Source organism: Dendrobates tinctorius, unplaced genomic scaffold (assembly GCF_039654945.1).
Source record: "Dendrobates tinctorius isolate UK_male_01 unplaced genomic scaffold, ASM3965494v1 ptg000155l, whole genome shotgun sequence".
Classification (NCBI taxonomy): Eukaryota; Metazoa; Chordata; class Amphibia; order Anura; family Dendrobatidae; genus Dendrobates; species Dendrobates tinctorius.
In genome coordinates, this window is record NW_027361822.1 from 24,261,487 (window position 1) to 24,276,250 (window position 14,764).

The window sequence follows — 14,764 nt, forward strand, 5'->3', positions numbered from 1 at the left end:
GCGAGGGACACCTCCATAGGTTCGGAGAATGTAAGCTCCTGGGTGGAAGATCTTAGCGGCTCGGTGAAGGTGGGAGCCAAGTTAACCCTTTGTCAGGATTGTGCACGTTCCAGCCCGTGCTCTGTAAACCGGAGATCAATGCGGGTGGAGATGGCAATCACTTCCTCCAGACTTGTGGGGACCTCTGTGGTTGCTAGAGCATCTTTGACATGCTCTGCTAACCCTCTCCAAAACACAGGGATGAGTGCTTTATCAGGCCACTCTAGTTCGGAAGCCAGTGTCCGGAATCGGACGGCATAATGGCTGACCGAGAGAGACCCCTGTGTTAGGGCCAATAATTGGAGAGAGGTGTTGTGCGTGATCCGTGGTCCCAAAAATACCTGTTTCAGAGCCGCGAGGAACTGAGCAGCGCCCTGAACCACGGGATCATCATGCTCCCACAATGGCGTAGCCCACTCTAATGCCCTGCCAGATAAAAGAGAAACAATAAACCCCACCATAGCCCGCTCTGTAGGGAACCGTGCAGCCAGTAACTCAAGCTGGATAGAGCACTGACTCATGAATCCCCTACAGGTGGCGCTGTCACCCGAAAACTTGTCGAGAAGCGGGAGGCGAGGTATTGTCGGCATAGGCGTGAGTGCGGGCACGCGGGAGACAGCCTCTGCGACTGCCTGAGCAGCGGCTACCGTAGCATTCGCAGCTGAGGTGTAGCTCTCGATAGCCGCAAACCTGCTGTCCAGCTGCCGAATGTACCGCTGCAGCTGCTGCAGGTCCGCCATTACTAGCCAGACCCTGGCGCTAGTATAATGTTAGGGACGGAGGAACGCACTAAATATATATAATAGGAAGTGCGTTCGCCGCCCGGGGTCCACCGTGCAGTAGGTGTAACAACCGCTGCTGAGTAATGGCAGACTCGTTATATGGCGGTATACTGCGCACGGGGTAAACGTCTCCCGAGGTGCGCAGAGCGGACTCTGTTAAACTCATAGAGGCGCTTTAGTATAAATAAAGCATAAACGCCGAGCCTGTTAGCTTCACAGGTCTCAGCTGGCTTGCACACACGGTATATGGTCAAAGGACACGGCCCAAGGCAGAGGTCGGTGTCTGTCTTGACCTACCATGCGTATGGCGTTGCTACCGCAGACACCTGTAAGTGCTGCTAACTGCAGCACGGCGGTCAGTACTGCCGCTGTACGACAGTGCCGTGAGGCATAACACTATCGGACGCTAGTGTAGCGGTGCGGTATGCACTGTGGCATATGGCTTGCCACTGACTGGCGCTGACTATAACTCTAACTCCCTAACCACATACGTAATATCAGAGGGAGGGGGTTTTATAATGAGTCAGTCACCAGAATCATACATCCGTCACCATTCACACTTAGCAAGTATAGTCTATACTAGTGCATGGCCGAGCGGCCATGCGGGCCTTTTATAGCCATGCGCTTCCGGGACCTTCCAGATGTCTGAGATGGGCCAATCAGATCAGGAGAAGGACCTGAGCACGTGACCCCCGATCTCCACTGGGAGATCGCCTCGTGGGCATGCCCAGTAGCGCGGCGAGAGGACTTAGCCTCTGGAGTGGTTTCCTGCAAAGCAGGTTGCACTACCATTTCTGGTCCAGAGGTGGCAGCAACAACCAGACCCAGAGAGCTGGTCTGAGCAGGGCGCCTGGATCGCCGAGATTGCTGTGCAGGTCCCTGAGCGGTCGGAAAGGAATGGGAGACTGCTGGATGTATGGCTCTGGATTCCTGCTGTGCAGCTGCAGGAATCCGACGCCTAACACTATGAAGTCTCTTAGCCTTCTTTTGTGCAAGCTAAACATTCCCAGCTCTTTTATCTTTTCCTCGTAGTACATACTTTGCAGTCCGCTCACCATCCTGGCAGCTCTTCTCAGAACTTGCTCCAGTTTTTCAATGTATTTTTTAAAATGTGGTGCCCAGAACTGAAAACAGTAATCAAGATGAGGCCTGTCCAAGGAAGAGTAGAGAGGATTAATTACATCATGTGATCTAGATGCTTCTCTTAATACATCCCAAAAATGTAACATAGTAACATAGTAATTAAGGTTGAAGGGAGACTTTAAGTCCATCTAGTTCAACCCATATCCTATCCTAACTTGCCCTAACATGTTGATCCAGAGGAAGGCAAAAAAAACCCCATGTGGCAACAGTAAGCTTCACATTGGGGAAAAAAATTCCTTCCCGACTCCACATACGGCAATCAGACTAGCTCCCTGGATCAACGCAATATTAAGGAGACTAGTGTATATACCCTGTAATATTATACTTTTCAAGAAAGGCATCCAGTCCCTTCTTAAATTTTAGTAGTGAATCACTCATTACAACATCATATGGCAGAGAGTTCCATAGTCTCACTGCTCTTACAGTAAAGTATCCGCGTCTGTGAGTATGCTTAAACCTTCTTTCCTCCAGACGTAGAGGATGCCCCCTTGTCCCCGTCACAGGTCTAAGAGTAAAAAGATCATTAGAAAGGTCTTTGTATTGTCCCCACATATATTTATACATTGTAATAAGATCACCCCTAAGCCTTCGATTCTCCAAACTAAATAACCCCAAGTGTAATAACCTGTCTTGGTATTGCAGACCCCCTAGTTCCCTAATAACCTTGGTCGCTCTTCTCTGCACCCGCTCCAGTTCAGCTATGTCTTTCTTATACACCGGAGACCAGAACTGTACACAGTATTCTAAGTGTGGTCGCACTAGTGACTTATATAGAGGTAAAATTATGTTCTCCTCATGAGCATCTATGCCTCTTTTAATGCATCCCATTATTTTATTTGCCTTTGCAGCAGCTGCTTGACTCTGGCCACTAAATGTGAGTTTGTCGTCCACCCATACACCCAGGTCTTTTTCAGTGACTGTTTTGCCCAGTGTTTTACAATTAAGCACATAATTATACAACTTGTTCGTTCTACCCAAGTGCATGACCTTACATTTATCCCCATTAAAGCTCATTTGCCATTTATCAGCCCAAGCTTCTAGTTTACATAAATCCTCCTGTAATATAAAATTGTCCTCCTCTGTATTAATTACCCTGCAGAGTTTAGTGTCATCTGCAAATATTGAAATTCTACTCTCTATGCCCCCTACAAGGTCATTAATAAATATGTTAAAAAGAAGCGGGCCCAAAACTGACCCCTGTGGTACCCCACTGCTAACCGTGACCCAGTCCGAGTGTGCTCCATTAATAACCACCCTTTGTTTCCTATCCCTGAGCCAGCTCTTAACCCACCTACACATATTTTCCCCTATCCCCATTGTTCTCATTTTATGTATCAACCTTTTGTGTGGCACCGTATCAAAAGCTTTTGAAAAGTCCATGTACACCACGTCCACTGCATTCCCTTGGTCCAGTCCGGAACTTACCTCTTCATAAAAGCTTATCAGATTAGTCTGACAGGAACGGTCTCTTGTAAACCCATGTTGATATTGGGTCATAAGGTTATTCTTCTCCAGATACTCCAGTATAGTATCTCTTAGAAAACCCTCCAGGATTTTACAGTTGAGGTTAAACTTACAGGCCTATAATTTCCAAGTTCAGTTTTTGTCCCCTTTTTGAATATTGGCACCACATTTGCTATACGCCAGTCCTGTGGTACAGACCCTGTTATTATGGAATCTTTAAAGATTAAAAATAGTGGTCTATCAATGACTGTGCTTAATTCCTGCGGTACTCGGGGGTGTATCCCATCCGGGCCCGGGGATTTGTCAATTTTAGTGATTTGTAGATGCCGCCGTACTTCCTGCTGGGAAATGTTTTTTCTTTTTTTTTTTTTTTTTTTTCTTTTTTTTAGGGACGGGGGGGGGAGGGTATTCCTTTTATAGGAGGGGAAGACAGTGCAGATAGAGACCTGGGCACAAATAATGACATTGGGGGTGGGGGTGGCATGGGGGGTGGGGTTAGAACAGTTAATAATTTAAGAAAGAATAGAGGTACAGAGAGAGACATAAAGTGCATGTATACTAATGCCAGAAGTCTCGCCAACAAAATGGAGGAATTGGAGTTAATGTTGTTGGAACATAATTATGACATGGTGGGGATATCTGAGACATGGCTGGATGAGAGCCATGACTGGGCAGTTAATTTACAGGGCTATAGTCTGTTCAGAAATGACCGTACAAATAAGCGAGGGGGAGGCGTGTGTTTATATGTAAAATCATCCTTAAAACCCATCCTTCGTGATAATATATATGAATCTAATGAAAATGTAGAGTCCCTGTGGGTAGAGATAAGGGGAGGGGGGAAAAATAATAAATTACTGATAGGGGTTTGTTATAAATCTCCAAAAATAATGGAAGCTACAGAGAATATCCTCATAAAGCAAATAGATGAAGCAGCGACTCAAGGAGAAGTCATTATTATGGGGGACTTCAACTACCCTGAAATACATTGGGGAACCGAAACCTGCAGTTCCAGCAAAGGTAATAGGTTTTTGACTACTATGAGAGACCATTACCTTTCACAACTGGTTCAGGACCCAACAAGAGGGGGGGCACTGCTAGACCTAACATTAACCAACAGGCCAGACCGCATATCAAATGTATGGGTTGGGGGTCACTTGGGTAATAGTGATCACAAATTAATAAGTTTTCATGTATCCTTTAATAAGATGTGTAGTAGAGGGGTTACAAGGACACTAAACTTCAGGAAGGCAAATTTCCAACGGATGAGAGATGATCTTGGTGCAATTAACTGGGACGATATCCTGAGACATAAAAATACACAAAGAAAATGGGAGACGTTTATTAGCATCCTGAATAGGATCTGTGCACAATATATACCGTATGGGAATAAACATGCGAGAAATAGGAGGAAACCACTATGGCTAAATAGAGCTGTAAGGGGTGCAATAAGAGATAAAAATAAAGCATTTAGAGAATTAAAGCAAGTAGGTAGTGATGAGGCATTAAATAAATACAGAAGATTAAATAAATTCTGTAAAAAGCAAATCAAGACAGCAAAGATTGAGACAGAGAGACTCATTGCCAGAGAAAGTAAAAATAATCCCAAAATATTCTTTAACTACATAAATAGTAAGAAGCTAAAAAATGATAGTGTTGGTCCCCTTAAAAATAGTCTGGGTGAAATGGTGGATGAGGATGAGGAAAAAGCCAATATGCTAAATGACTTTTTTTCAACAGTATTTACACAAGAAAATCCCATGATGGATAACATGATCAGGGATAAAAATTCTCCATTAAATGTCACCTTTTTGTTTGACTTTTTGCTGCTGCATCACACTGTTGACTCGTGCAGTCTGTGATCTATTACTATATGCAAGTCTTCACACATCCTTTTGCTTTGTTGTATTCATCCCATTCTGTAGATGTAATTTTCAGTTTTCTTGCCCAGATGTAGAATCTTTCATTTCTCCCTGTTAAATACCATTCTATTAGTCGCTGCCTATTTTTCAAGCTTATCTAGATCCATCAGAATCCTTTATCTCTCTTCTCTAGTATTATCCCTCCTAGCTTTGTGTCTTCTGCACATTTGTTTAGTTTACCTTCAGTTTCTTTATCTAGATCATTTATAAAAAATATTGAGCAACACTGGGACCATGACAGAGCCTTGTGGTAGTCCGCTTGAAGCACTCTTCGAATTGGATGTGCAACCGTTTATTACCACTCTTTGAGTACGATCATCACACACAAACCGCTGTAACCGCTCATAAAAAGAGCCAGCATCTCCCATCTATAGGTGCTTTCCATATATCATAGCTGACAAACTGCTGCAACGACCCAAGCTGTTAATCTGTACCATAAGCCATACAGTGAACACCGTAAAAAAAATTAAAAAAAAAAAAAAAAACATTCCAAAATCACAGCTTTTTCATTATACTTAAACAAAACATGGAATCATCTCATCTCGAAAGGAATGTGACCCGTCAGTTTCAATTTTTTTTTTTACAGTTAGCTCCATATATATTTGGACAGACAACATTTTTCTAATTTTGGTTCTAAGCATTACCACAATGAATTTTAAACAAAACAATTCAGATGCAGTTGAAGTTCAGACTTTCAGCTTTCATTTGAGGGTATCCACTTTAACATTGGTTGAAGGGTTTAGGAGTTTCAGCTCCTTAACATGTGCCACCCTGGTTTTAAAGGGACCAAAAGTAATTGGACAGATTAAATAATTGTAAATAAAATGTTCATTTCTAGTACTTGGTTGAAAATCCTTTGTTGGCAATGACTGCCTGAAGTCTTGAACTCATGGACATCACCAGATGCTGTGTTTCCTCCTTTTTGATGCTCTGCCAGAACTTCACTGCAGTGGTTTTCAGTTGCTGTTTGTTTGTGGGCCTTTCTGTCTGAAGTTTAGTCTTTAACAAGTGAAATGCATGCTCAATTGGGTTGAGATCAATCAATCAATCAAATCAATCAAATTTATTATCGCCAAGTACATATTACATATATACAAGGAATTCTTTGTGGCAAAGAGGCAACATAATATATAACAACAGATACAACAAGTAACATCTAACAAGACAGATACAGTATATAGTCTACACATGACGATTTAATTGTTGAACAGAGAGTGGATAGAAGCTGTTCATATGGCGGTTGGTGCTGCATTTGGGGACTCTGAAGCGACGTCCTGAAGGGAGTAGTTGGAATGAGGAGTGTCCCGGGTTAGAGGGATCGGATGAAATTTTCAATGCGTGGGATCGAATACTCTTATCATAAAGATCCTGGATTTTAGGCAGGGGGGAACCTATAATTCTCTCTGCTGTTCTGAAAGTCCTTTGTAAGCAGAGTTTGTCATGCGCAGTGGCTCCCCCATACCAGACTATCAGAGAGGAACAAATCACAGATCTGATGACAGCATTAAAGAATAAGATCAGCAGATTCTTAGACAAACCATATCTTTTCAGCTGACGCAGGAAGAACATCCTCTGTTGTGCTTTTCTTATAACAGCATCCACGTTTTTCCCCCATTTAAGATCATGAGAGATGATAACACCAAGGAATTTGGTCTCTGTGACCCTAAGAACCACTTCGTCATGGATGTAGATTGGAAGTATCTCATGTTGATCTTTCCTAAAATCCACAACCATCTCAGCAGTTTTTTTAGTGTTGAGTACAAGATTATTGGCTTTACACCAGTCACATATTCTTTCCACCTCACTCTGATACAAGTCTTCAGCATTTCCCCTGATGAGACCAATCAGTGTCATATCATCGGCAAATTTCAAGATTTTTACAGAGTCTGCTGAAGAGATGCAATCATTCGTATAGAGAGAAAACAGAAACGGGGACAAAACACACCCCTGAGGTGCCCCGATGTTTGTGACCAAGGTGTCCGAAGTGAATGGTCCAACTTTTACACTCTGTATCCTGGCTGTCAGGAAGTTATAAATCCACAAGCATAAGTTGAGAGGGACTCCAAGAGCTACCATTTTCTTATGAAGTAAATTCGGATCAATGGTATTGAACGCTGAGCTAAAGTCCATGAAAAGAATCCGGACATATGAGTGCAGTTCATCTGTATGATCCAAAATGTACTTCAGTGCCAGATTGACAGTGTCGTTTGCCGAACGATTCTCCTTATAGGCAAACTGAAGCGGGTCCCATAGCTTCTGCGTGAATTTTATCAGGTGGGACATCATAATTCTTTCGAAGACTTTCATAGCTACAGATGTGAGTGCTACTGGTCTATAGTCGTTCAACTCAGAGGATCCCACTTTCTTGGGGACAGGGATAATTGTGGAATTTTTCCAACACTGAGGTATAACGCACTCTTTCAGTGACACATTGTATATATTTGTCAGTATAGGGGCAAGCTGGGTAGCACATACTTTCAGACACATTGGAGATACACCATCAGGGCCAGGTGCCTTTTTGACCTTAAGTCCCTTCAGGATGCGTATCACCTCTGCCTCGGAGATCACTACTTGGGTGTTGCACAATGAATGATCTTTATATGAACAGACTGAGGAGCTTAGAGATGAATAGCCACTGTGTGTAGAGCTTGCCTCAAATCTGCAGTAGAATTCATTTAACTCTGCTGCCAGACTTCTGCTGGGGTTCACTATAGTGGGGTGGCTTTTATAATTGGTGACCTCTCTTAATCCTCTCCATGCAGATCTAGTATCTTTTGATGAGAACCTTTCCTCCAGAATCTTTGCATATTCGTGTTTGGCTAACTTGATCTCTTTAGATAGCGAGTTCCTAAGTTTCTTGAATTCAGTAATATCGCCTGCTTTATAAGCCTCCTCTTTTCTCTTACGGATCAACCTGACTTTATTTGTAAACCACGGCTTGTTGTTTCCCCGAAAGTGGACAGATTTGGATGGAATAAACGTGTCTTCACAAAAACGGATATATGAGGACACTTCATCAACCCATTCATCCAGACCCGAGCATGTTTCCTGGAATACCTCCCAGTCCGTGCATTCAAAGCATGCTTGTAGTTGCAATTTTGCCTCCTCAGACCATGTCTTCTTTGTATAAACTGTAGGTTTGGATGTTTTCAACCTTTGCCTGTAGGCTGGAATTAAATGAATTAGACAATGATCTGAAAAGCCCACTGTTGCTCTCCTCACTGCCCTGTAGGCCCCTTTTATGACTGTATAGCAGTGATCAAGCGTATTGTTCTCTCTCGTGAAGCAGTTTATATGTTGAGTAAATTTGGGGAGATCCAGGTTGAGTTTTCCTTTGTTAAAGTCCCCCATTACGATCACAAATGCTTCTGGAGATCCTTTCTCCCATTCTGATATTTTGCAAGCTAATTCACCAATAGCAGCTTTAACAGATGCTTGAGGGGGAATATATACTGCAACCAGAACCATAGATGAAAACTCTCTTGGAGAGTAAAAAGGTCTACAATTGAGTGCAAGGTACTCTAGATCTGGAGAGCAACCTTTTCCCAGTATGTTAACATCACAGCACCAGCTAGTGTTGATGTAGAGACATACCCCCCCCCCTTTGTTTACCTGAAGCTACACAATCACAGTCAGCTCTGTAGATAACAAAACCAGGTAGATCCAGACTACAATCAGGGATGGTCTCATTCAACCAGGTCTCAGTAAAACAAAGAGCAGCTGAATTGGCAATATCAGATCTCATGTTACAAAGTAAGCTCAGATCCTCCATTTTGTTAGATAAGGAACGGACATTAGCCAAGTGGAGTGAAGGAAGAGCTGTTCTGAACCCTCTCCTCCGAAGGCGTGCCAGGACGCCTCCTCTCCTACCTCTCTTGCAGTACACCTCCACAGGTTTCACAGAAGTAATGGATTTTATGTACTCAATTGTTGAATTAGCAATCATGCTTCAAGAAGGGGAGTCCATGAGAAATTGCGGATGATTCCAGAATAATAAATCGTCCCTTGAAATCATAAGAGTAGGTTTACAGAGTGCAGTGGCCATGATTACACTCAGCTTGTAGCTATAAAGACTGAACAGTCACAGCTTAGCAGAGTTAAATGTACAACTTTCCATAAAGGGTGCTCCCAGCACTGCTGGGGGGAGGGCATGGGTGCAACAAGAAAGGGACATCAGGGGACACGCCAACAGTCAGTCCAAACCTGCCCAGCTCACCCCTTCAGCTCCACCTGGACCACAAGATCTCCAGAACATCTCCAGCACCGCACACTCCACCAGCTTTCCTATCCCGGGATCATCTGCATGCTGGAAATGGGTACAAGTTGTAGGAAAGTTGGCAGGCAGCCAGCAGCTTCACTCTCTCCCAGCTGAATCCAGGCACGGAGCTCCACGAGGACAGAAAGACACCGGTCCCAGCTGATCGCAGTCTCCACACTACTCCAGCTCTGCCGAATCCTGTAGCTACGCAATGGTGAGTGAATCAAAGGGAGAATTAACAATTAAACGGGGTAAAAAACTAAAAAACTCAGGAGCCTCATGCCAGAGCAGCCATCTCTCGGCGCTCCTCCTCTACCCGTTCATCAGATCAGATCAGATCAGGTGACTGACTTGGCCATTCAAGAATATTCCACTTCTTTGCTTTAATAAACTCCTGGGTTGCTTTGGCTTTATGCTTTGGGTCATTGTCCATCTGTAGTATGAAACGAAAACCAATCAGTTTGGCTGCATTTGGCTGGATCTGAGCACACAGTATGGCTCTGAATATCTCAGAATTCATTCGGCTGCATCTGTCCTGTGTCACATCATCAATAAACACTAGTGACCCAGTGCCACTGGCAGCCATGCGTGCCCAAGCCATCACACTGCCACCGCCGTGTTTTACAGATGATGTGGTATGCTTTGGATCATGAGCTGTACCACGCCTTCGCCATACCTCTCTCTTTCCATCATTCTGGTAGAGGTTGATCTTGGTTTCATATGTCCAAAGAATGTTCTTCCAGAACTGTGCTGGCTTTTTTAGATGTTTTTCTAGCAAAGTCCAGTCTAGCCTTTTGATTCTTGATGCTTATGAGTGGCTTGCACCGTGCAGTGAACCCTCTGTATTTACTTTCATGCAGTCTTCTCTTTATGGTAGATTTGGATATTGATACGCCTACCTCCTGGAGAATGTTGTTCACTTGGTTGGCTGTTGTGAAGGGGTTTCTCTTCACCATGGAGATTATTCTGCGATCATCCACCACTGTTGTCTCCCGTGGGTGCCCAGGTCTTTTTGCATTGATGAGTTCACCAGTGCTTGCTTTCTTTCTCAGGATGTACCAAACTGTAGATTTTGCCACTCCTAAAGTTGTAGCAATTTCTCGGATGGGTTTTTTCTGTTTTTGCAGCTTAAGGATGGCTTGTTTCACCTGCATGGAGAGCTCCTTTGGCTGCATGTTTCCTTCACAGCAAAACCTTCCAAATGCAAGGCACCACACCTCAAATCAACTCCAGGCCTTTTATTTGCTTAATTGAGAATGATATAACGAAGGGATTGCCCACACCTGTCCATGAAATAGCCTTGGAGTCAATTGTCCAATTACTTTTGGTCCCTTTAAATGTTAAGGAGCTGAAACTCCTAAACCCTTCATCCAATTTTAATGTGGATACCCTCAAATGAAAGCTGAAAGTCTGAACTTCAACTGCATCTGAATTGTTTTGTTTAAAATTCATTGTGGTAATGTCTAGAACCAAAATTAGAAAAATGTCTCTGTCCAAATATATATGGACCTAACTGTATATGCGGTGTTATAAATTCGCTTTCTGGCCTACCTCTGGTTACTAGTGAAGGTAGTGGAGCTGGTTGTATTGACAGAGGGGTCGCGACTTCTCTTTCCGGGCTCCCTCTGGTGGTTACTGGAGGTAATGGAGCTGATCTAATTAACAGAGGCCTGCCACCTGATAATGAGGAGGATGACTGGAGATCTGGAGTTTCTGACTGGATTTAAGACAGCCGACTCCCTCTATCCCTGCTGGTGATTTGTTCCTGCCTCCTGAGGTCTTAGTTTCCAGCTCAGTCCCTGCATGATCAGCTATGTGTTCTTTTGCTATTGTTCACATTTGATCTGGTTTTGTCTATTTCAGTTTTGTGTGTTCAGCCAGCTCCAGCTGGGGCTGTGCTGAATTTCCATCCTTACGTTACTGCTTGTGCCAGATTGTTTTTGTCCCTTATTAGATTGGCCTCTTTTTGCTCTGTTTTCAGAATATACCAGAGTGCTGATATAGTGGGCGAAGTCTAGTGACTTCAGTATTTTTCTATCAGACGTGTTGGGCATTTTTTGAACCAGGGTTTTTTGCGTGATTGCAGACAGTGTCTTTCCTGTCCTGTCTAGTTAGTGCGGGCCCCATCGTTTGCTCAGTCTATTTTCCTACCTGCGTTTGTGTTTTCATCTTGTCTCACCGACAATATATGTTTGGGGGCTATATATTCCTTTGGGGTCTGCTCTGGGGCAGTTTAGATTTCCCCTTTCTTGCTTTAGGCTTATTTAGTTCTCTGGCTGTGTCGAGGCGTCTAGGATCATCATAGGTACGCTCCACGGCTACTGCTAGTTGTGTGGATAGGATCAGAGGTCTGCAATCCCCTTAGTTACCAACCTCTCTGGTTTTCTGTGGCTTAGCTTGGTCTTGCTTTCCTCCTCGGTGACCCAATCATAACAATGCGGCCCATTTACTTGGCTGGGTTTGAGACCTCTGTTCTAAGTTTTGGTGGGGAGCTTGTTATTTTTCTTCTGTACGTTTTTGCCTTCCCATGGTTGGAATTTTTTTCACCACTTAAATAAGAAAAAACCTAGACCTGTTTGGTGTCAATGAACTTGTAGTGACATGGAAAATCATAATGGCATGTCAGTTTTAGCATTTAGTTAACATAGTAAAAAAAAACTCAAAAAAACACTGAGGGATTGCACTTTTTTTTTGCAATTTCACCGCACTTGGAATTTTTTTCCCGTTTTCCAGTACACAATATGATATGTTAAAACCAATGGTGTCGTTTAAAAGTACAACTCATCCCGCAAAAAACAAGCCCTCACGTGGCCATTTTGACAGAAAAGTAAAAAAGTTATGGCTCTGGGAAGAAGGGGAGTGTTACAAAACCTAGAGTGGACCCACTGGATCACGGTACTGACCGACCCTGGGCTAGCTAGCCAAATGGAACCGACCCCTATACAGGGACCATTAGGGGCAGGTCCAGGAGGAAGGTACACCGCAAATGCTAGTGCCAGAGGGTCGTCTCGAAGACAAGAAGAAGAATCAGGGTACTCACCGAGAACGAGACGGAGCTGAGCAGCTGCAGAGAGACACGGGATCCGGGACAGGGCAGAGTTCACAGAGGAGAGAGACACTGGGTTCGGGGCAAGGCAGAGTTCACAGAGGGTGCGAGATCCTGGGCAGAGAAGAGCACTCCCTGGCAGGCGTACTGGGAAAAAGCAGAGCACACACTGGAAGCGTACAGGGCCAGAGCAGAGCACGCACTAGAAGCGTACAGGGACAGAGCAGAGCACACACTGGAAAGCGTACTGGGAAAAAGCTGAGCATGCACTGGAAGCATACAGTGACAGAGCAGAGCACACACTGGAAGCGTACAGGGGCAGAGCAGAGCACGCAATGGAAGCGTACAGGGACCTGGGAGAGCACATACACAGGCAAGTGTAGGAAATAATAATCAGGCGCCGAGGAGCGGCCGAAGCCTTCTGATATACCTGACACCGGGCGCCCAGCAAGGTCATTTCTGGGTCAGGACTCTGGCAGAAACCTAGTGTACCTGGCAAGCATGAGGCCGAGGTCTAAGAGTGTGCATGCGCGGACAGCGAGGAACCTGGGGAGGTTGCAAGGCCGGGAGCACAGTGACAGCACGGTGCGACCCGATCCCAGCAGCCCTTTGGGAGACCGGAGTGCGGGGAGCGTGGGCGGACATATCGGTAATAGTGAGCAAAAAACGAAAATGCAAAAACAAAAATACATCTGGTCATTAAGGGGTTAATTGTATCAATGATTGTTCATCCAATCCATTTATAAAACTGCTTTGTTGCTCAACTATAAAATTACAATAAAAATAATTTAAAAAGCAAAAATAAAAGCAAGAGAAACATTTGGCTTTGGAAGTGTAGATTTTCAATCAGCTACTAGTTCTGTGGAAACCCTTTATTTTTCCATTGACAAAAGAAAGAACATAAGTGGAGTCTTGTTTTTGGGGACGAAGTAAATTTTTTTTATTTGTGTAAATTTGAACTACATAGCATTTTTGATGGCTTATTATTTCAATGTTTGGATGACAGAATGAACAAAGAGTGTGGAAAATCAAGCTGTACTGGTTGCTTTCCTGAGGTCTAATGTTAGCTGGTGAACTGATTTTTTTTTTTTAAGTAAATAACTTGTCACGCTCACCTCCCCGGCGCGTCCTCCGGCCTCTGCAGCCGCCGCTCGGACCGCTGCCACCACAGCACGTCCTGACCTTGCTTCGGGCCCTGCTCCTGCCGCCGCCGCGCCGCCCGCCTCTGCTGCGTCTCCTGTTGCCATGACGCCGGCGGTCTCTGCTCTCCTCCCTGGCTCCACGCTGTCCAGGCACTTCCGGTCCTCTCGGCCCGCCTCCTCCGCCTCTCTCCAGGTACGCTGGCGCACACCCCCTGTCCAGGCGTCCTATCCCTTGGATCCCAGACTCCGCCTCTCCCTAACCCGGAAGTCCTCCTGCGTGCCCTATATCAGGCAGCCTCTCCCTAGGCTCCCTGCCTGATTATCAATTGTGCTTCACGCTCTGATATCGGGTCCACATCTCCTAGCGCTCTGTCTGTCCCTGTGCCTTGTACTCCTTCTGACTTCCCGTTAGTCTGCCTGTCGGTTACCCTCTCGTGTTCCTTTCCAGGTCTGCTCCGTTCCTGTCCTCGCCCGCCTGTTCCAGCTTCCCTTCTGCTACACGTTCCAGCATTCCTCCTGGTGGTCACCTTCCTCCTCGCAGCAACAGCAGTCTCCCCTGTGGTCGTCTTCATTCCCACCGGTTCTCCAGTCCTCCCCGGCTTACGTCATCCTCCGGTTGTCCCCGGGTATCAGCTTCCGCGGCGATAGTCTCCCTTGGGCCTGCCCCTTACACTCCCTGTATAGGGGGTGGTCCACCTGGTCAGCTCGCCTAGGGGAGGTTCGTCGTCGCGGTCCTGAGGGTTCAGCTCCCGGAGGTTTCCAGCCTCACATCATAACATAACTGAAGTTTGCTATATAATTTACAACTTATAGGTATATTTTAGAAATGTTATATATACTTTCTAAGGATATTCTATTAAAATAAATATCTTTATTCTTGGCAGATAACTCTACGAGGAGATCAGAGGCACAACTGACATCTTCAATTTTTAAATCAGACGATATCATACAGGATATAACTGAAATGAATC

General features: G+C 44.8%; 1 protein-coding gene across 1 annotated transcript in view; it reads left to right on the forward strand.

Annotated features, from left to right (window-relative positions):
* LOC141051119 (uncharacterized) overlaps positions 1–14,764 on the forward strand; it is a 200,937-nt gene that overhangs the window by 145,481 nt on the left and 40,692 nt on the right. The window lies entirely within an intron of this gene.